The following is a 26,304-nucleotide window of genomic DNA, read 5'->3' as shown; positions in this document are numbered from 1 at the left end:
TGTCACTGCTCTTAGGTGTAGTTGGAGCTCGCATGTATCCTAATGACAATGCACCCAAACCTTGAACCTGGAAACTGGCATACAAGCAAACTGCATTTTGTGTGCATCACTGTGTCTGTCTGTATTTAGGAGCTGTGGATTCCCACACTTTGGGGGCTTTAAACCTGCTGTGCACTGGAGGATCCATGCAGCAGACAAAGCATCAGCCGTTGTGGGGAGAGTTGTCCTCTGTGCCTCATTACAGATGGAGACATGAAGCGACCACGTGGCTGCTGAAGGACAGGTTTTGTTCCCCTGGCTGCTGCTTGGGAAACCCACTGTAAAGAGGAAGAAACATCCTAATTTTCTTCTGTACCTCCTACCGACCTGTCTTGCTTTTCCCCACCTACAGGCTCTGGTTAAGCTCTGGAAAGAGGCTTAGATCAGTGGTGACTTCTTGTTCTTTAATTCATGTAAATGTTCTTTTTAACTATCTTGGAGTCTTAAACGACCCTCTGGGGAACCTTTTGTGTTTATGATTATTGAAGCAAAAGTTTATTCCCCTTAAGCACAAAACAATTGGGGAATTGAGTGAAAGAACCAATTTGTTTTCTCGCATATGCTGCAAATGCAAAGGTCAGGTATGACTGACATAGCAGTGGGCAATGCAACACTTGGGAGAATTCCCCAGAAAAGCAGTGAAAATGTTTGGTTTCTGAGCTGAGCAGCAGCACAAGGATTTGTCTGGCTGTATCCAGGGCCATGAAGAGCTCACGAGGTGTGGGATGGGCTTTGCAGGAGTCTGGCTGCTTTGGTGCACGCAGAGCTGCGGGCAGGCACCCAGAGCAGCACGAAGCCTTGGCAGCAGGGAGCGCTTCCCTTGAGGTACTGATGCTGGAAGGGCACGTGAATACACCACAAAAGGGTCGTTCACCCTGGGAAAGGAGTCTGAAGCCTTTAGATGCAAGGGTTTAGTAGCTACAAAGCCAACCTTCTTCCCCCTGCACAGCTTCTCCAGTTGTGTGGCTCTCATCTCCTGCAGCAACCTGTTGTCGTTCCATGAGAACAGCATCCACTTGTTTTCAAACCTCGTGCCTGCTAACTCCAATTAATACCCCATCGTTCTCTTATTACAAACGACCCTTTGTCTTTACTGTCCGTGCCTGTTGTGTGTCCATGGCTGACCTGTTTCCAGTTGCCTCCTCTCCAACCTTCTGCCAGGAAAAGCTGCGTGGAGCCCATGTCCAGAGCTCCCTAAAGCAGCCACTGGTGGGGCTGGCCTCGTGGCTTTGCACTGAGTGAGCTGGGCTCAGCATCCCTCGCTGTGCCCACGGAGCATCTGTGTGCTAGATCACCCTGACACCAACTCGCTTGTTCTTTGTGTACCAAGTTATGATCCAGCCACTCCAACAGACATGTAGAAAAGAAAACTAACATGGCCTCTAAAATCAATGAGCCAGTAAATAGAGAGCTATAAATAATCAGGAGAGGATTTAATTAGCAGAAAACTCCCTTGCAGCACGCTGGTGCCTATGGCAGTCTCTGGTCTGGAGCTGCCTCCCCTGCTCTGACTTTCTCCAGCTGGTGTAGGCTCCCATGGTGCAGGGAACCCCAGAGAGGTAAAACTGGAACCTATGTCCATGCTATGAAGCATCTTCAGCCTGAAATGACCAAACCTCGTGCATTCTGGCAGGATTCTGGGGGCTGCATGGGAGGCAGAGCCGCCAGCTGAAGGGAGGTGCTCTTGGGGAGGAGCCCATCCACGCAGCCCTCCCTCCCTCCCTCCCAGTTACTCTGTGCCTGTTTGCTTTTTCAGCCGTAATTCAGTTTTCCCCTCATTTGGTTCACGTTTGTGATTTCACTTAAGGTTTTCAGGTGGAAGTGTGCTACTGAGCAGCATCAGCCCAGAACTTCTGAGATTTCTGGGAACCGCTTCACCGATGCGAGGTGTGCTGCATCATGTGCAGACTAATTTCATTATTGAAAGAATGATTCCATTAGGTCAAAGCAGACTGTAAAGATCCCTCTCCTGTGTTTTACTGCCTTTACTGAGCATCCAGCCATATGCCTCCTTAGTAGCCACGTGCTGTTTGGTTTTATTAATGCTTGCATCTGCTGGTGATTTGAGCAAGGGCCAAGGGTTCAAAACTGGAACTCAAGGACCCTCTATTACTGAAGGATTTTATTAGCCATCAATCTGCTACATAGTGCCAGTGTTGCCAGTGGGGAATAATACAATCAAACCTCTCTCCCCACTGGTGACAGCCCCACTCTGCTGCAAGGATCCGCATGACTTCATCTGCCTCGTTAACCATCCCGGAGTAAGTGCCTTTCAGGAGGAGAAAATACTTGAGCGAAATACAAAGAAACATCTGTGAATGTAGGAATACACCCAGGACTTGCTTTTCCCAGTTCCACCTCTGTCCTGAGCTCTCTGGATGGATTTTGCTCCATGTTAGACTTGCATGTGTTACTCCATTGCTAAAAGGACATGAATCCCTTCTACAAAAGGATTGAACCAAAGCGTCTTATGTTTCTGGCACTGAGATCACAGAATCACAGAGGTTGGAAAAAAAGAATCACCAAGCCCAACCATCGGCCCATGCCCACTCACCATGTCCCCAGGTGCCATGCTAACCAGGTGATCGCACCTGGAGGCCGATAATTCCCTTTTTTAAGACTGACATTGCTCCATAGCTTGGGCGCTTCCTCCTCTTCCCTGTAAATGTCACAGAACACATCATAGCACAGCCACCCTCGTGTCCCTGCAGCCACCATGGATGGGGATGACCCCTCCTTTCCCACCCCGTCCCTTCCCTTTGCAGGCTCTGTAATCATAACCGAGTGGTAATACAGAACTGTGTGGCTGTTCAGGTCCGCTGAAATCAGTCTAATTGCCTTTGGGATGAGGGGAACGCAGCTCTTTGAGTAACAGAAGGAGGGATGATGAGAGGACCAAGCACTGCTTTCAGTTCCTCTAAACGCAGAACGTGGAAATGCGAACAGGGCTGCTGTAGATGTCCACCAGCACAGCATTTCAAAAGCTGGCTGTGAGGAATAAAAGGAATGTGGTTCTGAGAGAGAAAGCTACAGGAGAAAAGCAGCACTACCAAACAGAAAACAAAAAAAAACAATAAGATGTCAGTACTTGGTGCTGGTGGCTGTGGGGCCGGGCTGTAGGTGCTCAGAGCAGAGGCTGAGCAGCCCCCCAGGTGTGTGAGCTGCCCCTCGCCCTCTGCGTGGGGCTGTGGCTGTCCCACAGCCATCATGGGATTGCTCTGCAGTGAGCTGGAATGTTGGCCCCCAGCCTTCCCAGTCCTGGAATTCAGGTTTTTATTTCCTCTGTAAACTGCGTGGCACAAAAGCAAGGGATGAAAGCACGCGCTGCTTCATAGCCCGGGAGCACCGGGGTGAGCTCCTGCCAGCAGTGCAGCTGGTCACTGCGGTGCAGCATATGGAAGCAGTAAGTTCCTGTCCTTTCTTCTTCTACCTGTCGTGCTGGGATTGCGCTCAAGAGAAAAATATTTCATTGTCCGGTAGCTAAAGCTGCCCTTAATGCTGAGCTTCCCCTGTCCGCTGACTGCCCCCAGATTATGTGAGATGGGAAACAGCGCGGTGACTCCATGGCAGGTGACAGGCAGGAAGCATGCGGGGACCTCCCAAAAAATTTGCTGCCGGGACAGAAGTCCTGGCACTCTGCCTGTTTGTGAGCACACGAAATTAGATGTGAAAGTTCGTCGTGTGGCCGACCACCGTGCTCTTACAGAACCAAAGAGCTGCGCTGCGGGCACGGAGCTGGGGCTCTGCTCATGGAGGATTGGGGACAACGTGCCCCCACCCTGCTCCTTCCTTCCCGCAGCTCTGCCAGCATCTCGCTGGCGGATCAGCTCCTCTTCTAACTGGGGAAGACGAAACAGCGACAAAAGAAACCTACTTCGGGGTTCTGTTTTCTCGGTGCATCGTTTGTAGCTCTCCTATATTAAATTTTATTGGGGCCATTTCATGCATAAACTTCATTTTTCTTTTGTGCTGGAGAAAACCCGAGCGAAGATTTAATGCAGCTCCATTTACAAATCTCATTGTGACGGCAGCCTGTCATCGGTGCTGTGCAGGGACAATGCAGGGGAGCGAGGGGAGTGCAGAATCCGTCCATCAGCAGGGGGAAAGGCTGGGGCTTTCATTGCACCTGGCTGGGCACACGGACTCGGGGATTTGGAGGCAGGTGCTTGCATTTGCTCTGAGCGTTGGCTCCACACTGGTGGAGGTGGGGGTGCAAAATTCAAAGCCAGACTGCCCACAGTTGGGTGTTGTATAGCAGGGGCTGGGGGTGAAGTCCTGGGGCTTCTGGAGGTAAGGGGAGAAGCTGCTGGGGCTGGATGGGATGAGGATATTGGCAGCTGGGTGCAGAGGTTGGGGAGGTTAAGCTGTGCCTTACGCTTCAGTTATTCCATAAGCTTTCAGCCACCCACAGACTCATGCTTTAAGTACTGAGAAGGTCTGAGTGATATGACTCCATTGTATTTCAGAGTCACTTACTGCTGGGTTTCTCACGCCGGTGCTGTGGTTGGAAAATAAATGGTTTCTTCCTTCTGCAGAAAGTTGCAAGCACTTTCAGAAGTCTTAAAAGGAAGAATAATTTTTAGGCTCTCAATAACTTGTTTCCAAACCCTTCTTCCCCACCTGAAAAGATAACTAAAAATAAAATATCGACGGTTTTGTTGGGATTATCTTAAAGGGCTTCAGAAACCGATGGCCTGGGCTTGAAGTGAGATTGTTGCTGCTGTTGTCAGTGGGCAGCAATTCAGTGCACTTCCCAGCGAGTCCTAAAAGCTCACACCTCTGTTCCTTAGCTCCCCGCTACGGCTGCGTGCCATACTTGGTGGTGAAGCAATTCGACTTCGTAGGGCAACCATCGGTTCAGGCTAAGGGAGGAGAGGAGGAATGCCCAACTTTCTGCTCCAGAGCCCCTTGAAGGTTGGCCTGCTTCTGTACCAGAGCAGGGGAGCTGGAGCACTGAGCTGGAGAGGTGGGAGCAGATGAGCAGGAAGGCACGAAATGGGCAGATTTCTTAGTGGCGTTCGTGCTATCCGAAGTGCATTCATCTCACTGCTTCTGCCATCAGCAATTCCCCAGGCGCCCTGGAGCAGTCTCTGATTCTTAGGGAAATTTCACGTTTTAAGAACTGCTTATGCAAAAAAAGAAAAAAAAAAAAAAAAAAAGAAACACACCTTCCTGCAAAACAAAGTAAAAATGACAACGAATCCAGCGAGGTGTGCTTTTAGAAGTGCTTCGGTTTTAACTCTTAACAGAAATGATGTTAAGATTCTTTGTAAGTGGAAAGCAATAGATTAAAAGATGATAAAAACACTGTTCTGGCAGTTGCACACCTTAGGGTTTTTCTCCTCAAAACCCACAGATTTTCGTAATTTTCTTGGGGAAAAAAGCTCTAACTAAAAAAATCATCTGTTTCTTTGGGAAAACGCTCCTATTTCCAAGGCAGGGATGAAAGCAGTGGCCCATCCTTGAGTTTGGGAACCTCTCAATCCCCATTTGCCTTCACTTTCACAGTGAGCCGTCCCCTCATTGCAATTCATGTCTGGAATCTTGCAGAAATCCAAGTCCTTGCTCATTAAGGTTATGTTCCACATCTCCAGCAGTGATGTCCCACAGCCCACCACATGCAGGGAGCTTTGCCTTGGCTCGGGTCCGCATTTTCTTTCCTAATGCTTTTTGCATCCAGAGCTTTTCAGGCAGATCGCCCCAATTTGGCTTCTTGGGAAGGTATCAGTTCCACATTTCTGCTTCTTTGCTCCCCATGCTCAGGGGCACGTGGGCACACAATGTCCTGCTGTGCTGTTGGTTTTAGCACTTTGCTGGATCTGCTGAAGATCTCCTGTCTGCAGGAAGCCCAAAACAAGGCTGAGCCTTCATGGCACCCCCAGAGCATCCCCACAGGACCCAGCTCTGGTGCACACACCTCCGTGAAGCGGGCCAGCATCTCCAGGCCCTCTCCTTTCCACCAAAGTGCCCCGAGATCTCTGGATGAAAAATGCTTTATGAAATTGTTGTTCTCTGGAGAGCAATAGAATTGAATGAGAGCCTTGCTGTGGAATTTGTAAAGCCAACTACAGCTTCTGATGGCAAACTAAACCTTTGCTGCAGGACTCCACAGGCTGGAATGTTTCCATTCCCAAAATGCCTGGAATAATCCAATTCACTAAAAGCATTGGGACACTAAGTGAACGGAACAAAACCCCTACAAATATAAAGATAATCGAGACTGTGCTCCTTTCATCCATTTCCCAGCAACGTGGGGCTGATATCCTCTCTGGTTCTGCTACCCAGATGGGTCCACGGTTGCAGGAACCCGCTCTGGCCCTAAGGTGGTTTCAGATTCATTCATTGCTCTTCCATAGTGTGCAGAGCATCGTAGCCCCGTGGCCGCCGGCCCCGTGCTGGCAGCTGGCTTGGGGCGTTGGGCTCGGCTCCAAGAATAAGCAGTTTCCAAGGCATTAATCTTTATAGTGATTATCTACAGCAAGGGCTTCGTATGGCTTTTGGAAGTCGGTCTGGGGTGTGGGTTTTTTTATGTCTTTTGGTGAATTTGAGTTGATTTAAAACTCGTGGCTCCTTTTCAGAGAGACCGTCCTGTCCTGTGCGTGGTGGGGTGAGTGGGGAGGTGGCAGTGACTTGGCCAGAAGATGCTGAGAGGCTGCTGGGATTGGGTCTGCCAGCAAGCTGGGGTTGAACCTTGAGGACACAGGATGAATCCCATCTTTTTGGAGGCATAGAGCAGGAGCTGCCCGCAGCCTGCAGTCCTCTAGGAGGGAGATGTTGACCCGTGGTCCTCTTGGTGTGGGTCTAGCCAAAACACATGGGGTGCTCCCTGTGTCCTCACCACCCCACCACCAGGTCCCGCACATCAGGGCAGAGGCTGGGAGCAAAGAGTGGGTTTTCAGCCCCTGCAGTGGGGAGCCAGGCCCTGCAGCACAGCAGAGAGAGGGGATTGGAGGAGAAGTGGGAGGGGGATCATCATTTAAGTGCAAACATTAAAGCTGCATTTAACACCATTTTTAATATGTGCTTAGCTGCGACGTGATATTAGGCAGTGAGGTAAGTGACAATTTATGCAGCATTTTGAGATTAGCTGTAGCACAGAGAGTAAAGCAACTTTTTTTTGTCATGGTGACTATAATGGCAGCTAAAATCGCTCGAGTCCAAGCCCAAAAAAGTGTATGTTTGGGGGAGGGGAAGGAGGATATTGCAGAGTTTTCTGCCTTCGTGTTAAAATGAAGGGAATTTTGAAGCTCTGAAATACAGAAATCACTTCATTTTGGGAAATCTGAGAGTGCAAGGAGAGCCAAAGCTGCATTTCCCGATCAGCAGATGCTCTCTGGGAATAAAAGCCCTGGGTTTCACGCACACCCAGAGCTCCTGGGGTGATTCTGAGTACATCTTAGTGACTTTTTTTTTCAAGATTCAGATCCATTCCCAGCACGAGGCCCGCTGTGTGCTCTCTGGTCGTGGAGGTGAGTCGTGGGGACCGCTCTCCGTTATCTGCACGCCTGCGCAGCAGCTCGCTGCTCACAGTCCCACGCTGTTTCCAGAAGGACATCGTGTTTCTGAGCCCAGCCTAGATCACAGAGAGGGGAAAGTCATTGATCTCTGGTGCGTGGTGGCTTATCTCAGGGCACCATGGGTGAAATTTCTTCCTTATCTGAAAGGCCATTGAAAGACCCACGCGCTGCTTGTTTCGTATAAAACTTCAGCCAGATTTGAGTCTGTGCACACAGTGATTTTTGTTTTAATTTGTTTCTTTTTTTTTTTTTTTTTTTTTCCTAGCCAGCAAAGAGAAAGCAAGCCCCAGTCTTGAGCAGAAGATAAGGAGCAGAATGCCCTTGCATCTTCCATCCATGCACCTGAGGTTAACAGTCGAGGAACCCAAGGCCAGGGTGAGTACAAATCAGAGCTGGAAGAAATCCTGCCCTGTTGGAACACTGATACACAATATCCAGCTGCCCATTTGGAGAGGAAGGGTGTTTTTTAACAATTAGGATGTTTTTTTTCCTGTCAGTGTAAGATGCCAAGTGACAGTTTTACCTGCCAGGTGACAACTGTCCCTCTGCAGGATGAGTTTCAGCACTGGGACACGCTTCTGTAGCCATCTGTGCCCGGGTCTGCTTCTTGAAGCACGTGGGATCCTGTCTTCCTGCATGGTTCCATGAGTGCTGCGTGTTCCCTGTGATACATGCAATAATTCCTGATTCTTGAAAGTGTATTTTGATTACATTCTTGAGTAAGAAAGATATTAGGACTTCTTTCATAGCGAAGCCCCAAGGGCTATTGTCAGACCCCCACCATCCAGCTGAGGAAGGTTGCTAGCTCCAATTCCCATCTAAATCACTGCAGCCCCTATGCACTGTGCAGACAGATGTCCAGCCCAGCCTGCACATGGTGCCCGGGCACAGGAGGGCAAACCAAAGAGGTTGTTGATGTTCCTGGATGCATTGCTAGAGCTGCTGGTACCCTGACCCATAAAATCACATGGGTAGTGTGACTGCGTCGTGCTGCCTGCATGTGTGGCTTGGGTACAGAAGCTGCCAAAAAGTGCCAAAGAACCTCAATTAGCATCTGGGCAGCATGGTTGTGGCTGTGGCTGTCAGAGTGCTTTTTATACTTGTTGTGCTCTAAATCAATATTGAGGTTGGGAGTGGAACTGTGAGGAACTGTGCTGTTCCTTCAGGTCGCTTTGCCCTGTAATCGCTGCAGCACAGCACAGTGCAGTACAGGGAACAATCCCTCCTCCTCTCCCTGCCAGCCTGCTTACATAGGCTCCATCATCTTCTCACTAGAGGCAGTCGAGCCATATTCATTGCACAGTTTGTTTGCGAGCTTGGCATTTTTCATCATTTAATAATATGCAGCAAACGGTTTTTCACACTCTTAGAGCAGCCCCATAAAGCACTGCAATGAGCTTTGGCAGTAATTTTACTCAGCGCGTTTATTGCATCAGTTGTTGAATAGAGCTGTCTGTGCATCTTAATCAGAAACTGCCCCCCTTTTATTCCTGCCAACAGGGGAGAGTGGAGCTGGGGACAGGGGAGGGCTTTGGGGAGACACCTCAATCACATTGAGTCAGAAAGTCATCGCTTTTGTTGAACCTCTGCTGGAGGTTTGAAGCGTGCGTTTTAAGCTAGAGGGAGCCCTGTTGTTCACCACGGGCAATTTTAGTCCTGTTTTGGCAAATGACCTCATTTTGTATAATAACAGTGCATCCAGGCAGGCTGTCGCTGGGTGTTAGCAGGTCTGGCCTGGTTTTCTGCTCTCAGAATCACTTAGCATTGTCAGTGTCCATTGCTGGTGGAGGAGGCTCAGACCTCCAGGGTCAGGCAGTGCATGTTTCCCCGGTTCCCCCACGTTTCCACCTGTCTATGGAGTGAGTGCTGGATGGGACTTGGTAAGACACAGCTTCCTGTGTCCAGCTGGCCAACGGTAGGATGGGTGAGTGGTGGGAGCTGCTGGGATGGTGCGGGATGTCTTCCCCTGGCCGTTGTAGCCAGCTCTTACCCTCTGTGTATAACTCTAACCACTAGATGGAGGCACAGATCGATGCTCAGGGCGTGCAAGTTCCACCATGGAAATCATTGTAATCCCCATTTTCAGCTGCTGGCTGAGCTGGTCTGCTCGGAACTACAACAGTGTGATGCATGTCATGAGCCCAGAGCAGCATATACTGGTAGGGGAGCCACAAAAATGATGAAAAGGTTTTGAGAATTGGGCCTGTGAGAGGCAGGCGGGCTCAGGAAAGATGGCTGTATGGAGGCAGGAGTGCTGTTTGCAGTCAGAGAGGAGGCTGTTGTGGTGCAAGTGGGGAGGAAAAATCATCATCAGTCACCAACAGAAGCATGAGGCTGTTGGGCTGGGCTGCAACGGGAAAGCTGCCGCTTAAGTGCTAGGAGAAACACTGTATCTCAAAGGAAAATTGATGCGTTTCAAATGGGTGAAGGGAGCTCATGGCATGCCAAACGTTCGGCACTGGGCAGAGCTCTGGGAGAGGAGAAGGCTTCAAGCAGAGCTCTCTTCACCGATGGAGCAGTGTCTGCAGTGCCTGTCCCCACGTGCTGCCACCAACACAGCCCACGCCAGCTGGGACCACAGTGAGTCCTTCTCCGGGTGCCTCTCAGGCTTTGCAGCACAGCTTCCTTCTGCTGAATTCCATCCGTGTTGCGTCGCTGCTCCTGGCACGCTGCCTGCTGTTTTCGCTGCAGCACAAACCTCGTTTGGAAGCAAACCCTGCTGCTGGAGTGCTGGCACGAAGTGCTGGAAGGAGAGAGCACCACGGCGGCCACTGTGACCCCCTCCGTGGTCAAGAGCACCTTCCTCCATGCACAGCCTTCAGGCATCACGACTAGCTGGGGCTGGGATCCAGGTGCTGGACACATCTACCCCAAAAAGCTGATGCGTGTCACCAACCACGGGTCTTTGGCAGAGGAGTTTGTGGCCAACAGCCGAAAAGGCTGCAATGCAAACTCCGGTCAGCCTGCAGCTCCCTTGATCCAGCTGAACAAAGCTGACAACCTTCATTTTTAGCCCTCATCTCAGGACCACGTGCTGCAAAGCACAGGGAAATTAGTGTCATTAGCGTGGAGATGCAGGAGGAGGGCTCTGGCCAGCTGGGCTGGAGGTCCTGGCTCAAGGGTCAGCCCAGGGGCACAGCCCCATTCAACCCGTGTCCTGATGGGACGTTCTGCACCTGTCTCCAAGTCAAAGCTACACCTATGCTCGTGGGGATGAAGTGGTGCAGTCTTGCAGAGCATTTCTGTTTCCCCTGGAATAAAGAATTATGCTAGTATAAAGTATTTCTGTACGGGAATGTGCTCCTCGCATAGTTATTAATTCATTATTGGTCATGGCCAAACTCACTCCTCTACTAAGTCATCTATTAAATGAGCCAAATGAAATTTATTAACAGAGCGTTGATCATTTAAGTCTTTTAGCATAGAGAAACGGGCATAATGGAATAGGAGAAGTAATAATTTTATGCCCTGCTTCTGGTCCACACTCCGGTGTGCTCGCAGCGCCCCGTGTTATGGCTGTAATTGGTCCTGGAGCTTCTTCCCAAACCAGCACATCGGGTGGTCTTCACTTAAAGACAAAGTGAGTTTCCTTTTGGACACTGAAAAAAGAATCAGAAAAACAGAAACAAGCCTGTAGAGGAGCTTAGCCAGGAGGAAGAAATTCTTATTTGAGCAATAACTTGGGTGTTGTCATTGCCCATCGTAGGCAGCAGCCAAGCACCAGTCCTGTAGGACCTCGGCCCTTCAATGCACTTCTTGAAACAGGGGAGCTGGGGCAGGCTGCGGAGCCCAGACAGGGCAGAAAGCAGAGTCCCAGAAATGACTCCTTGGGGCTGAAGAGAGCCCAGCACCGGCACCAGGCAGCTCCCTGCCTCCGCTAGAGGTTGCCCCAGTGTCGCGTTCTGGGAAGGAAGCGGCGCGTCCCCGGAGGGAAGTGGCTAATCACCGCTTTGTACAATTAGACTCAGCCTTTATGGAGCTCTGATCATTTATGTTGGCAGAGCTGAGTTTGTTTCTAGTGGATATAATTTAGCCTCCAGGTAGACGGGGAGATTCGTGAGGTTTTTAGTGCTGAGTCTGCTCGGTGGGGGAGCGCTGCTCTGTTTCCTCCCCAGAATTAAGAGGAAATCATAAACATATCTCGGGGTGAGCACTGCAGGCCAAAGGCTCTCACCTTTGGGAGCCCCGCAGATGGGGACGTGACAACTGAGTGATGTTTTGAGGATCTCATTGTCACCTAAATCTTGCATTTTCCTACCTAAAATGGCAGACGGGTCCCTCAGTGTTGGGCCACGTCAAAGATGCCCAAAGCTCTCAGCTCCTAATGAAGTTAAATAAGATTTAAGCTTCATGGGTCTCAATTACTTTAAATGAGACTGTACAAGATTAAGTCACAGAGATGTTGGGGTGGGGGGCACAGCCCTTCCTTTCTTCCATCTTTAATTCAGTGTGGGGATGGACAGAGGGGCGAACACGGAGCACCTCATAGTGAAAGCATCACTTCATGCCCTGTGCTCGTCCCTGCAGCCCCCCCAGACCCCCCTCCCCCCGCCCTGGGTCACTGCAGTGTCAGCTGTTGTCATTTCGGTGATGGATGAGTTCTGACTGAGACCTGGAACCCTTTCCCATTCACACCGCGCAGCATGAAACGAAGCAACACATGAATCTCTGTGGGATTTCCTCCTTAATTCCACCTCCTTTGCTGCTACATGCAATCAAATATTTGCTTGCTGATATTCAAGAGATCATAAAATGCTCTGAGAATGAATGTGGGAACACCCTTTAAAAAGCTGCATAACCCTCCTCTCTACCCACAGACAAATCCATATATTGTCCCCAGCAGGTTCTGCTCCTGATCTGCTCCTACAGACCTTAAAATGGAGGTGGTATGTTCTCTGTGGGCTCCTTGTCTGGTGCTTCCCTGTCCCTACTGTCACCACCGCTGCATGGCAGCACTGCCTGCATCTGCATCTGCCTCTGTGCCATCCAAACAAGCTCCCTCCATCCCGGCTGATGAAGGATTTTGCAATAACAGGGCAAGAGGGGTTGTCACAATTCACTGGTGGCAGGTTTACATTTGACTTCAGTGGAGCTCATGAAAGTCTGCAGCATGAAACAGACATTGATTTTCCATAGTGTGTCTGGGTTTGGTTTTTGTTACAGGGATATGCCTTGCAAATGTTGAACTAGAAATTGAAATGTCTCTCAATAGTATATTTCGAAACCTTTTAGTAGCTTGCCGGTGTTATTGCTAGTGGGCTTAGTGATGGTGCTCCCGAAAGCAGCACAAACAAATGCATTTTGACATTTTGCATAAAGCACTGGCGTAAGAAGCAGGAAAAAAAAGATGTGCTGCTCCTAATTGATTCAGCAGATCACCTGCTGCTCCGTGCCTCAGTTTTCCCAGTTTTTGCCTGTTTGAGCTCTTTGTTTAGTCTCTCTCCTTGCATGTTTGCATGGTGCCAAGTACAGAAGGTGCCTGGTTTTGCTTCGAGTTCTGAAACGCTTCCATAAGGCACACAGTCACTCTTCTGTGCTGGTGTTTAATTGCCAGATCCCTGGGGTTTCTCTGCATATCCCTAGCAGAAGCCAGCACGCAGGGTTGACCTCTCTGGCTCGCTCACTCAGCCTGCCAGCGTCTTTTCAATTATTTTCTCCCCATGTTGCTGTTTACATTTTGTGCTCACATCCTTTGCAGCATTTCCACTCACCTTCCAGCAGCCCGAATGCCTCCTAATCTGAAGTGTATTTCAGCCTTATCTCTATCAAAGCAGAAGGGTAGGGGAGTCGTCCTCATTCCTGATCCATAAGGATGCTGAAGCTGTCAGCTGCTCATCTTGGCTTTCCCCGGCGTTTCAGTAAGTTGCAGACGATTCTTCTGTCAAGAGCACCAAGGACAAAATGAAACTTTCTTTTTTTCCAGGGCTGCACGTTAATCTCTTCTCAACGTGCCTGGAAATGATTGCGTTGTCATGTTTCTTTGCAGGCTTTCAGGGAGTTTGCTTGGTCTCCTTGCAGAGTGTCCTCCTGTAACAATCCCGTAGCTGAAGCACTTGGGCTGCTCTCTGTCTGTGCCAGTGTCACCTGGTTGTGGGATTCCTGCTGGTACTGCAGGGAGAAGTGCCTGTGCCCCCAGTTTTGGTGCTGTACTGGAAGAGAAGCAGAGCAGATTGTGTTAGCTGAGGGATGGGGGAGGACCAAAGGAAACAAGAGAACTGGGATTTTTGGACATACTGGACTCCTCAGGTCTTTCTGGGCAGCTTGGGGGCATTAGGGAGTTCCCCAGCCTGCTCCTTGTTCCAGTCAGCCTCAGCACCCAGTGTCCTGGGGTCTTGGGGGAAATTCTTATCAGTGGGGAGACCAAGCTGCAGGCTGAGCACGGGATGTCCAGGGCTCTCCTCTCTCCATAAAGGATTATCTCAGTTGCCTGCCATGGTTCTCCGTGTTCTTCTTTTATTTTCTCCACTTGTGTGTGGGGATTAGGGCCCTCTTTTCTCCCCCTTCCATCCACGCAGATTCATCCATTCTCTCCTTGGCCAAACGGATCCTTAGCAATAAATCCTGGACACAGCCTGGATGGGGTCTGCTGGTGGAAGAGGCTCATCTCCAGTTACAGAAAAGCCATTTCTCTTGCACGCAGAGTGAGGCTTTGTGTCCTTGTTGTCCATCTTCATGTGGTCTTGATGATCTTACAGGTCTTTTCCAACACAAATGATTCTATGTCTCCCGGATTTTACCCAGATCCACGAGGTTCTGCTTGTTGTCACCTGGAACTCTGGCTGAAATTTTGACATTGATCAGCCTCAGAGTTACAGCGAGCCCCAGCAAACAGCCCCACTGCTGTGCTGACAGTGAGAACTCACTTCTCCCAGGAGCAATAAAGTAGAGGTGACAGAGAGCTGAGTGCACGGAACAGGCACCCATATATAACTGTGTAATTACTGGTATCATTGAAATGATAGATATAAAGACCTAGTTAGCAATGGAGCAGGCTCATTAGCATAAAAACTACAAGCACAAAAATACACTGAAATGACAAATACAAGGAAGCCATATGAGATTTGCATTAAATTAGTGACTGCATGAGAGATGCTATTTAAATGGCAGGTGACTCAAAAATTTCTTTCCCTTTTAGCGTAAGAGGCTGAAATGTTCATTTTCATGGTAAACAGGAACTACACATTGATTTCCAGCTTTGAAACATCTCTGCAAAAAGCACTCCCAGTAAGTGGGGTTGAAGTCACTGAAATCAGAGGACTGGCTTGCCCTACATGTCTCTGAAACGAAGCAGCACAGCTTGAATTGCTTCCATAGACTTGTTAAAAAAAACCTGCCGTGACAACAACGACAGAAAAAAAAAAAAACCTGTGTCTGGGGGTGGGAAATCAATTCCCGTACAATCTTTTGTGAACGCGATCTGATGACTGATTTCAAGGCAGAAGCTTGTGCCAGGAGCTGGATGTGCCCGCTGGGGCAGCCTGCCTTCGTGTGGCACCGAGGGTTGGGGGTCGGGCTGGTGGATCGAGATCTGCTGCTGCGGATCCCGTTTGTAAGAGGTGACCAGGTGAGATCCTGACCTTGGGCTGGTGCACAGGCGTCTGTCTCTGACTGTAGGAGGAGTCCTGCAGCCTGCTCCCAGCACAGCACTGTATCACTTCTTACCCCTATGCCTGAGAAAACTGCAGGTTAGTGCATCACTTAGAAGTTAATTTGCACACAGTTAATGACGCAGGCACAAGCTCGGTGTAAGGTGGGTAAATGGGTATAACCATCTCATTCCCACTTAGGTTTATCCCAGGCACATGCTGGGAGAGCAGCACGTACTCAGTAGGCTTGCAACCAGCGAGCTGTGCCACGGGAGTGAACTCCACAACTTCCTGACGTAGGGAGGCTTTAAGTAAGAGATTTTGAAAAGGTTATACTTTGACTGAAGGAAGTCTTAACCTAACACACGGCTAAGTGATAGCTATTTTTGGAATGAGAAATGTCATGTCTTTCTCAAGGTGGACCCGTCTGAAGCAGGTCACTGGGCAGTGACACCTTGGAGGACGTTTTTCTACCTGGGTTTAGCGGGTGATCGCTGTTTGACGAGCTGCTCGGCTTGAGTTCAACCATGTAATTTGCAGAGGACTGTTCGAAGGGGTTCGTATGCTGCGAATCAAAGGAAGAAAATTCTACTCTTGGTAATTAAGATGGAACGGCTAATTATTTTTCTCTGTCTGGAAGTTCGCTTTCTAAAGAAGGAAGGAGGAGACTGAGCTTTCAAACACTTCTATTCGTTTTGCTGCTGAAGTCCTCATTTGCACCCACCGATGTCTGCACGTATTATTTGCCACCAAGTCCCTCTGGAGGCTGAGCTGCCTGGGCGAGGAGGAGAGCAGGGCTGGTGCCGAGCTGCACGCACACGGCCACAGAATCACTGAGGCTGGAAAAGACCTCCAGCTCGAGTCCAACCCCCCCCCCCCCCATGCCCATTAACCGTGTCCCTCAGTGCCACATCTCCGTGGTTCTTGAACCCCTCCAGGTGCAGTCGGGAGCTTTGGGGATTTGGTGGGACCTGGAGCCTCAGCTCCTCTCCAGTCAGCACGTGCTAGCAGGCAGTGCTCTGCTGTCTTTCTTCTCCAGGTTCCCTGAGTGCATGACGAGTGCTAAGATCAACCAGGAGGACTGCTAGGGGGCAGGGCACTGTCCTAATCCAGTTCTAAATGGGGAACTTCACATCTCTGCCACAAGGCACAATGACTCCAGCCCCTTGGCTGCTGGGCAGAAGGTACAAATGAGAACCTCGAATCCCCAGCCCGTACAAAGGGGCCCTTGCAGCTAGTGATGGCAGGGGTGGCAGCGGCACGTGTGGCTGCTCCGGTGTCTCTATCTCTTTGCTCCCTCTCTGTAACCCCTGCCTGCCCAGCCGTGCGTCTCGTTGGGCTGCTGTCAATCACACGTCAATTCTTATTTGCCTTGGCTCAAATCAAAGCCATGTTTTGACAAAAGCGTGGCTGTCAAAGCTCCGAAGGCGAGAGAGAAAGGCAGGGAGCCAAGAGGTGGAGGGAGGAGCGGGGTATTTGTTATCCCTGGGAATGACGCATCCTTGTGCAGATGTGATGAGCGGAGCTGTGAGCTTGGCAGGTGCCTTGCTCATGCTGTTTTAGAATCATAAAATCATTTAGATTGGAAGGGATCCTTAAAGGCCACCTGGTCCAAGCCCCCTGCAATGAGCAGGGACACCCACAGCTCTGCTAGGTGCTCAGAGCTCCTCCATCCTGACCTTGGGTGCGTTCACCACCTCTCCGGGCAACCTGTGCCAGTGCATCACCGCCTTCATTGCAGACAACTTCCTCCTTGTACCCAGTCTAAATCTCCCTTCCTTTAGCTTGAAACCATTTCCCTTTGTCCTAGCACAGCAGATCCTGATAATGAGCCCGTCCCCTTCTTTCTTACAGCCCCCCCTTAGGTACTGAAAGGAGGTTTTAGGAGGGATTTCTAAACCTGTGTAGGAATTATTTTGAGTGACATCACAGTTTCTCCTTTTTTTCTTTTTTAATTCTGGGAATGGATTTATTTTTTTCCCCCAGCATTTCCTGTAAAATTCTGAGGAAATGCGGTGGCTTTGGGGACTGCTCAAACCTCTTGGTTCTGATGACTGAAACGTCTCCTTCGCGTTTCTCTTTTGAAGCTGGGCATCATTTTAATGCCAATGGGATTAAAAATAAATATTTAGGCAAAATGAAAAATCGCTTCAAAGTGGGAAATCAAACCAGTTCCTCTCCGTGGTCCTTTTTTTCCAATGACGTGTGGCTGAAGCCGAGCAACATCTCACTCATCATAAAGTGGCATTTCTGACAGAGCAACATTTATTCACAAAATGAGCTCTCAGTCTGGGATTCCTGTGTAATGCCATGAGTGTGCATTGTGGGTGGGCCCGAACGTAGAGAGGAGACAGAAATTATAGCTAATATGGACCGATGGCAATTCTTTTTTCCTGCACTAAACCAAAAGAGCCCATAATCAGCCAGAGCAGCCCCAGGCATCTGCTCAATAGCTCCGTGAGCACGTCAGACGCAATTAGAAAGCTATAGTTCTCTCTTGAAAATAGAGGCAATGAACCAAAACAATTGGACAAAAATAGGTGCCAATAAGAGCTAAGAGACTGCACGTTTTTGGTTCAGTGGCCAAATGGAAAACAAAAATACATCGGAGTTAACCCGAATTGAAATTTTTTCAATTTTTCCAGCGAAGCAAAAAGTTGGAAAAAAAAAAAATGTAAGAATGCTTTTTATTAAAAGCTTTTTTAAAAAAAAAATAATAAAAAAAATTCCATCCTGTTTCTTTCTCACCCACTTTCAGGGGACATCTCAAAGTCTATTTGATCAATCCCGATCGACGGGTGTGGAGGAGAACATACAAGTTTTGACTGAGATTATTTCGCCTGCTGCCAACTGGGGTGAGGGATATGAGGTCGGAGCTTCCAGAGGTGGGAATTGCATGAGCTGTGCTTGAAAACAAGGGGTCGATTCATCTCAGCTGCAGCTCCAGCACACGGGGAAGCACAGGGAGCGAGCTCGTGTCCTCTGAGACCCACTGTGGCCGCAGGGTCTTCCTGCACTGCTGCAGTTTGGGCATGGAGGTGTCAGTTTGCAGGATGGATTTGCTTGCTGTCTGAGCAAATGCTGACGCTTGTTACAAAGCCCGGTGCTGCCGGGAGCTGAGCGGTGCTGGATTTCACTTACAGTGTGTTTCTCCAACACATTCATGGGGTGGCACTTGCTCAGGTCCTCCCCCGATCTCCTCTCCCCCCGGAGCAGCTCCTGCTCCCCCAGCAGACGACTCTTTCGCTGTGATAATTCACCTAATAGACAGCTCATGGCAGAGCTCTGTATTAAACACTGTGCAGCAGGGAGCATAACAGCAGGCTGACTGCTGTCAAAAGGAAAAACACCGCAACCCTCGAACTGCATGTGATGGGAGTGCTTTCTTTGCAGTAAATCAAGCTGTTACCTCCCCAAACTCCTTCTCAGCACCCTCCCTCCCCAAATCCTCCAAGCCTTCATCTTTTTCAGGATGACACACCTTAGAGCACATAATTACCAGGAAGCTGCATGCATAATTTAAACAGAGACCTTCTGATTCTGTGCCTGGATGGGCCCTGACATTTCCAAGGGAAATTGAGCTCACCACCAGGTAAAGCTCCCACCGCTCTTCGAGCTTAAGAAGATCTCTGTTGTTTGCAAAGCAGTCTGACCTTAGCTTTGCCCACGCCACCGAGGGGAAGAAGTAGCTGGATTATATAAACTCGATGAAGTACATTAAAAAACAATAACAATAAATGCAGAAAGTGCTTTCTAAGAGACTCTGAGATGGAGGAGCCCAGTCCAGGACTCCTCAGGAGTGAAAGTTCAGCTTTCCCTTGGAAGGAGGGGTGGGTGGGGGCTGGGCTCCGAGGCGAGCGATGTCAGGCTCCTTGCTTGACAGCTGCACTGATAAAACTTGAGCCACTTGGCCGGGATGTAATTAGGAGTTGGGATCCAGCGTGCCTTCTTCCAGAGCCGCAACCTGAGCCCTGAAACCGAATGTGTCAGTGTGTCAGGCACTCCGAAGGGTGTAGGTGTTTTTTTTTTTTTATGTTTTCGAATAGCTCCCCGGCTTTCAGGCTTTGCAGCCCAGTTTTGCACTTAATCCCCAAGTGGTTTCTTCAGCCACAGCTGACGGCTGGGAGGGTTGGAGCTTTCTCTTTACAGGAGTTTTAGCATTTAAATGGAAAGCGGATAGGGGAGAAACAGCAGCGTTTTGGTATCTCACAAACCAGACTCCTGAAACAAATCATTGCTTCGTGGGCAGCTGTTAGCGAGCAGGGCTGGATAAAGAGGCAGCACAAAACTTCTGAGCCCCTTTGCTGTGCAGAACATGTTTCTGAGGAGCTTCATTGCCTTTGCTGAGACCCACAGAGACGGGATGAAGTAGCAAGGAGCAAGACATTGCCCAGCAGGAGTGCTCAGAGCAGCGGGAGGCACTGAGATGAGGGAGATGGGAGATGTGGGCTCATAGCTCCACCAAATTAATCCATTTTGACCGAGGTGATGGATTTGCAGAGGAGCAGAGGGGTGCCAGGCACCGGCGTTTGCCATCTTGGCTAAAGAGAGATGTCAGAAATGAAAATGCGGGTGCCTTGGGACCCCTTCTGTTTCTGCTGCCAGCCAATGTGTTTGTTAATGACACGGATAGCAGAACAGAGATCGGACGTGCGGAGTTCGGGAGCTGTATAATGATGGGAAGAGGGCCAGATGTGCTGGAGAACATGGTCTGCATGCAAGGCAAACATGACAAATTGGAGCACGGAGCCAAAGAAATGAAGATGTGATTGAATACGGACAAGTGTCAACGTGCACCAAGGCAGGGCGATCCGTACTGTGGGATGGGGAACAGCTGGCATGGCAGATGCTGCACGGGAAGGGATGGGGACTTGTAGCTGTTTCGAAGCCACGCATGAATCAGATGCAGGGAAAAAGGCAAATGTCTGGGGAAGTGTAAATAACATTATCGGCTTCACGGCACATGGGTGAGCCCTGCAGCAATATGGCCACGTGTGCTGCTGGTTTTTGATTTCATACTTCAAGAAGGACAGAGAAGGGGGGGGGCTGTGGGAAGCCTGGGGCAGATGGAGGCCTGTCAACCCCCCAGCCCCTGCCCCGCACCTCAGCTTCCCTGTGGGTTGAAGCTTGTGGTGTCTCCCAGCTCAGTGGGACTCCCAAAGCGCTGCTGTTGGAAAATGAGTTCTTCTCCTCTGGTTGTCAGGGGGAGCGAAAAACCACCGCGCTATCAGAATTCGAAATGCAATTTTACTCAGCAGTCAGTGCCTGAAATATCTGAGGCTTACATATGGGTTCAAACCCAGTCATTTTGGTTTTCAAAACTGCCATAAATGCAGATGTCCACATGATACAGACTGCTCGGTAGCAAGCAACAAGCTTTGGTTAGTTTGGGTGTGGTGATGCATGGTTCACACTACACAATGCAGTTCAGGTTAACACATGGAAACAGAGGTTACCCACCTCCAATCTGAGCAGAGAGTGTCACTGTGCCTTACTGCTGAGCTAAGCACTTTGCAGATGCGAGATTTGGGTTTTGAGGTTGTTCTGCCTCCCTGTTCAATGAACATCAAACATCTTTCCCTGTTTCCCATTCCTAAGTCAGATGCAAATCACTGACAAATACGTGGCCGATGATAGGAGCTCTCACAGCTTCAAAACTATTCCCAGTTTGATCAGGAGAACTCCGGGTGGGATAGGGCTCTCTCCCAGTTATCCTTTCCCCTACAGGACTAAAGAACAGACTGCTGAGAGCTGTTGAGACGATCTGGAGAAGATGTGAATCTGCTGCAGATCTTACTTATTAGGCCCTCAGCTTCTAGAGTAAATGATACGAATGCCCATTTTTAACCTGGGTGGTGCAGCTGTCAGTTTTTTTCTGTTAAAAAAGTCAATAAAACTCATCCCCAGAGCCCTGGGTGAACTCTGTAGAAACACTAGGGATTTAAGATTTGAGATCCGTGGGAAACTCTGACATTTCTGTATTAATTTATTTCCTGGCCATCCAAATAGCCTAGAAATAATACAAATACTATAGAAATATGATTACAAAAATAATAAAAAGCTCAAACTGAAAGATTTCAAAAGTAATGAAAATTCTGTCCCTATTCTTCTGCGGCTATCGAAGCTGCTCTCTCCACTCCTGTGGAGTCGTTTTGTTTTGATGAAGTCAGAGCCCTTCTCGTTGAGACCGTAACAGAAGACTTCATATCTGAAATTCTACGTTTCCAACAATAAAGGGATTCTAAAGAATGAAAGTTATAAAGGAAACCGAAACAAAACCAGGAAGTAGTGATGAGCCATTCTTCTCTTATCAAAGGGCTTCGACGTCTTTGAAACAAAACGAGAAAATGGAAACAAGAGGTTTCAAAATATGGCACGTCGGAAACGCGACGGCGAGAGATGCGTCCCCGTGATGTGTTTAGATTGTGGCAAAACCCTGCTTTCTGGTTCAGACTGTTCCAACACATCCCATGCCACCAGCACACCCTGTGCCATCGAAATCCCTGTGCCGTCACGCATCTCCTGCCACCAACACATCTGCCACCAATACCCCCATGCCACCAACACGCACCAGGCAGTATGGAGCCCACTGCTGTTCAGAAATCTCCCAGGAAGGCGTTTTTGTCTGTGCATAGGGAGGCTGAGCTAAATGCTTGGAGCTGTGAGCAGGCAGACGGAGCTGGTGTTGCAGCCTTGGGAAGGAGCCGCGTTAGTCACTCTCCTCAATTTAAATCTTTGAAGATTTTCACAGTTCTAATCAAGGAATAAAAGGGAAAATACATGTAGATGTGTATATGTATATCAGAGCATTAACTTTGATTGTCAAATCAAGTCAAAAGTTGCTGAATGAAGTAAATATGAGGAGAGATATAATGGGCTATTACCACAATATAGCTTGTGGCTTTCATTTTCAAGTGATTTTCGCACAACTTTCTTCCCCACGCAACACGCTCTGGGATGTTTAAGGGAAGAAAACAGCGATGTTTGAGATGCATAAAACCATCAAGTAAAAGGCATAAAAATTCTGCAGAGAAGCAGGCTGCGGGGGGCTGGGCTTTAGACTGTGTGTTTGTTGGAGGATTCATTTGTTGGAGTTCCTTTTTCTGGAGACAAGATAGAAGAGTACGGCGTCAGTCTCAAGATAGAGAGAGCCCAGAATAATAAAAGAAAGGTGTAAAAATAAGTGGCTATATGCATCACAGGTAACAAGGAGAGCGTGCGTGTTGTATGTAAGAAATATAAAAGGTGGCTACAGGAGTAATGAAGAGAAATGCAGACCAGACGTGAGAGCTCTTTCATTAGACGAGTGCTTGGGCAGGCAAAGTAATGGCAGTAGAAGAAAAAGCAAAGATATTCCACAAGAAGTTGATAAATAGAGAGGCAGCACAGAATAATGTGCCGCACGGCTGGGGTTTTCTTTTCAGTGTCAGCTCTCAGAGAAGCATCTTCTCTGCCTGTTTCCAGTGGGAAGGCTTGGGGCATGGAGGGCGTCTCTTAGATGCTGACCACAGCCCTGCTTTTCTGGCTCTTTGGCTCTCTGTGCTTTGGCAGGAGTGGAGATGCCCACCTAGAGGTCTGGCCAGGAAAAGGACAGCCCCAGTAAGACAAGCAAGCAGACAAACCCATCTTTGGAGAGTTGTTGTGTGAGCGAGGATGAGAAGGGTTTGTTGCTCGGGGCCTCCTGGGAGCTTTCTTCCAGGCAAGTCAATGCTACGGAATTGTCTGATGTTGTCTAGGAGACAAAGTGTCGTCAAATTTGGCTCCTTCACTTGAACAAAACAAATCTGTTCTGGATTGCCTTGAGCAAGATTCTTTACCGGCTTGTTCATATCGATAGTTCTGCACCTTGCGTCTGTACAGCACCAAGCACCAAGAGTGATCCGGAGACTCAAAATGAGAAGTTTGCTTGTTATTGATCCCGGTTTCTTGCGTGTTCCTGGAGCGGTGAACCAACATTGTCCTTGTGCCCGCTCCTCCCTGTCTCTGAATCTCCCGATGATGGCTTTGTCTTTGCAGAGACAAACTGGACTGCACCTGGGAAGGGAGCAGCCGGTGTCTGCTTGGCATCCAGCGCGCCTGGCTCTGCAGATATTTGCGTGCCAGGCGTTTTGGCGTGAAATCACAGCTGAAGGCAGCAAAGAGTTTTCTGTGCTGAATGTCGTTCAGCTGCTCCAAGAACCTGAATGTGGGCAGCAAGATATCCTTCCTGTCCAACACATTGCCCAGGCGCTGACGGCTTTGGCTTGGGCCATCAGACCCACGATGCCTTGATTAAACCCTAGGAGCCTCTGCACGGGCTAAAGTCAGGATCAGAGAGCAGACAGTGAGCAGTTGCATCAGGTCGGTGATTTTGTGAGATGTAGGGGAGAGCACTGGAAACCACAGGAATGAGGGATTTGGTCGGTTCTTCAGAAAGCAGCATCTGTGCCTGGAATAAGCAGGCATGAGCACCAGAGGCTGCCCCACAGGACGAGCTGGGGGCACAGGAGCTCGCTGGCAGCTCTACAGGATCCCTGGGAGAGACACAGCCCTGAGCAGCAGTCCTAAGGAGCTGTGGGAGATGCAGTTTCATTGTATCAGCACATTTCAAAATGTCAGCAGCAATTGGAATCAAATGCTACAGTGCTGTAACAGGCACAGTAGTAGTATAATAATAACAGTAATATTATTATGGAGTTAAGTGCCTACATTAAGACACTGCACTCATAGGGCACGCGTGCACGAGAAGCACGCCTTGCTGCTCATGGAATGCCTTTTTTTTTTTGAGACGTTAATGGTGATGTGCTGTGCGTGGCCCTCGGGGAGGAATGGACAGTGCTCTGGAAGTGCTAACTATCGTCATGTTCGTTGCCTATCACCATCCAGCCCAATTAATCTGACTTCTCTACTCTGAGCTGTGCCAGCAGCTTTCCAGGGACTTAATTTCTCAGCTTGTGTGAACCTCAGCTCCCTGCCCCGCAGGGGTGGTTCCCCTTAGCTGTGGGTAAAGTAGCCTGCTCCTTCTGCATCCTCCTCCACAACTCTCTCAAATTTACTGGAATTTCGCTCTGTGGCCAAAATGTGCCTTCCTCCTCCTTTGCACCCTCCCATCCTTTGCATCTTACATTTGTGAAAAATGCGTGGGGAGTGGGACACAAGAATACTGCTGTTCTCACACTAACTGTAGTTCCCAGCTGTTTTGGCAAAGCCATAATGAGAGAACTAAATAAACATCAAAAGCAACAAGATTTAAATAGAAGTGTGAGCAGACAAAGGTGCAGAGACTGTAGTGGTTCTGCTATGGGAAAAATGGGGCAGCTGTGGTGTCTCTTGCAGCCTTTGCTTGTCAGAACCCTGCAGTGCTGGTCCAGCTCTTCTGCCTTCCCCAGCTGGAGGTGGAACAGCAAAGAGAGAGTTGAATTGTGGATGAGCAGCTGCAGAGACATCTTTGCAGTGCTGGTGTGGGAGCTGGGGTGAGGCAAAACCACACAACTCTTCAGCAGATGGAAAAAGCACACAAGGCTTCGCAGTGAAAAGGGAGATGGGGCTGACCCATGGACAGACTGCACTCAGCTGTTAACAAGAGGGCTGGCTTCTCTGCTATTAGCCAGGCATTGTCAGGATGCATCTGTCCTGCATCCATTCTCCAGGTCAGCGACCTGCTATTAGATGCAAATGTGCCAAGGAAAAGGTCAGCAAAGGAGTGTGCACCAAATGGCTGCGAGAGAAAGGAGGAGGAATCCAGCTGAATGTTGGAGGCTGGATGAACCTCGTCTCTTCCAGGCAGAAAGGCTGGCAGCCTGAGAAATAATTCTTATTTACACCTATGGGAACCGGTGCCAAGCACACAGATGATGGGAGGACTGGGCACGAAGGAGTGAGGTATCGAGTGGTGGGTTCTTCAAAGATGAGAACAGCAGAGGGCCATCAATCCAAGTCACCGAGGGAAGGCGAGTTGCTGTCTTGCACGCGCTCTCACTCGCACACGTACAGAGATTTGCAATTTCTTTGCCAGTTTGGCTCCAGTCTTCTCCTGACTCATAATCTGACTCCTCGATCATTTCTAAGGGCTGTCAGTGCATCCACCAGCTTGTCCCAGAAAATCCAAGCAAACCTTTCTGTTCATGCAACACTAAGATCAGGTTTTCTGTGTTCCCTCTGTGGTCAGTGCAGCAAGAGATGAGTTTTCCAGAGGGTGACTGATCCTTTCCTTACAAAGGTATTGATGTTGCTGTGGCTGAACTGCCCTTGGCTGGCCAGCTTAGACACGGGTTTGCATTACAGAAGTTGATCTTTCTCTCCAAGTGCTAGCAGTAGACTTCAGTCAAGAAAAGTTCCTTTTCTTTATTTGTATTTTAGTATCGCTGCAGGAAAGAGAAATGTTTTGGGGCTGCTGCATTGGCTGTCTCAGAACCCACAGATTCCCTCGCTCTGTCCTCCATTGTCTTCCTCTCCTCTGTGTTTCCAAACCCTGCCATAATAAAGTGTAATTGATGTTCCCTTTCTCCCATTCTTTTTTAGTTTCCTCCATTTAGATGACATTAATGTAAAGCTTGCTCAAGTAGCTGTAAAGTTATAGGCTCTTTTCTGCTATTTTGGATGGAGCGGCTTTGCTTTGATAGGATCTGGGATTTTTGTAGAAGGTTACTGTACATTGTCCAAGGACAGCAGTGTCTGGGTATGTGCACCACTGTCCCTGCTTCCAGCCTGGGGCATTCTGGGCAATAAGTGCCACTTGAGCAGTTGAGTTTCATTTCCTCTGTTATAACCACAAATACAATTCGTGGAGGATTATCCTGAAGTGATGTTATCCTCGTAAAATAGCTCTTTGAAATGAAGTCATGGGAGCAGGAGCAGAGGGAGACCTAGTAGACTGCCCGAAATCACCCAGCCAAGCAGTAGGTTTGACATCAGCCAAACCCAAACCCCACCTTATTTTGTTGAGCTATGGCAACACTTTCACTGCCAGAGACCTGCAAACTCTACCAAATGACAGTGCCTGGGCTAAGAGAGTCCCAAAGTGCTGCTACCCATGGGATGCCTCCATTGCCTTCCAGCCAGCGAAGGTCTTCTGTAGTGCTGTAGAAGCAGCAGTGGTCCCTATGGTCCCTAACCCCTGAAGGAATGTGCCCTTGGACAAAGCCCTGCTTGACCTGGCAGTTCCACAAGGTAGCCATGCTCCA

General features: G+C 49.2%; 1 long non-coding RNA gene across 30 annotated transcripts in view; it reads left to right on the top strand.

Moving 5' to 3' along the window:
* The window catches only part of LOC110387434, a 235,153-nt gene that overhangs the window by 104,315 nt on the left and 104,534 nt on the right, over window positions 1-26,304 (top strand). For 21 of the 30 annotated variants that reach the window (XR_002432516.1, XR_002432497.1, XR_002432509.1 and 18 more), the window contains one exon: window positions 7,822-7,931. This is a non-coding gene — a long non-coding RNA (uncharacterized LOC110387434). The other 9 variants (XR_002432489.1, XR_002432500.1, XR_002432499.1 and 6 more) reach the window with 6 other exon arrangements.

Source organism: Numida meleagris, chromosome 22 (assembly GCF_002078875.1).
Source record: "Numida meleagris isolate 19003 breed g44 Domestic line chromosome 22, NumMel1.0, whole genome shotgun sequence".
Lineage (NCBI taxonomy): Eukaryota > Metazoa > Chordata > Aves > Galliformes > Numididae > Numida > Numida meleagris.
This window is presented reverse-complemented; position numbering and strand designations above follow the sequence as displayed.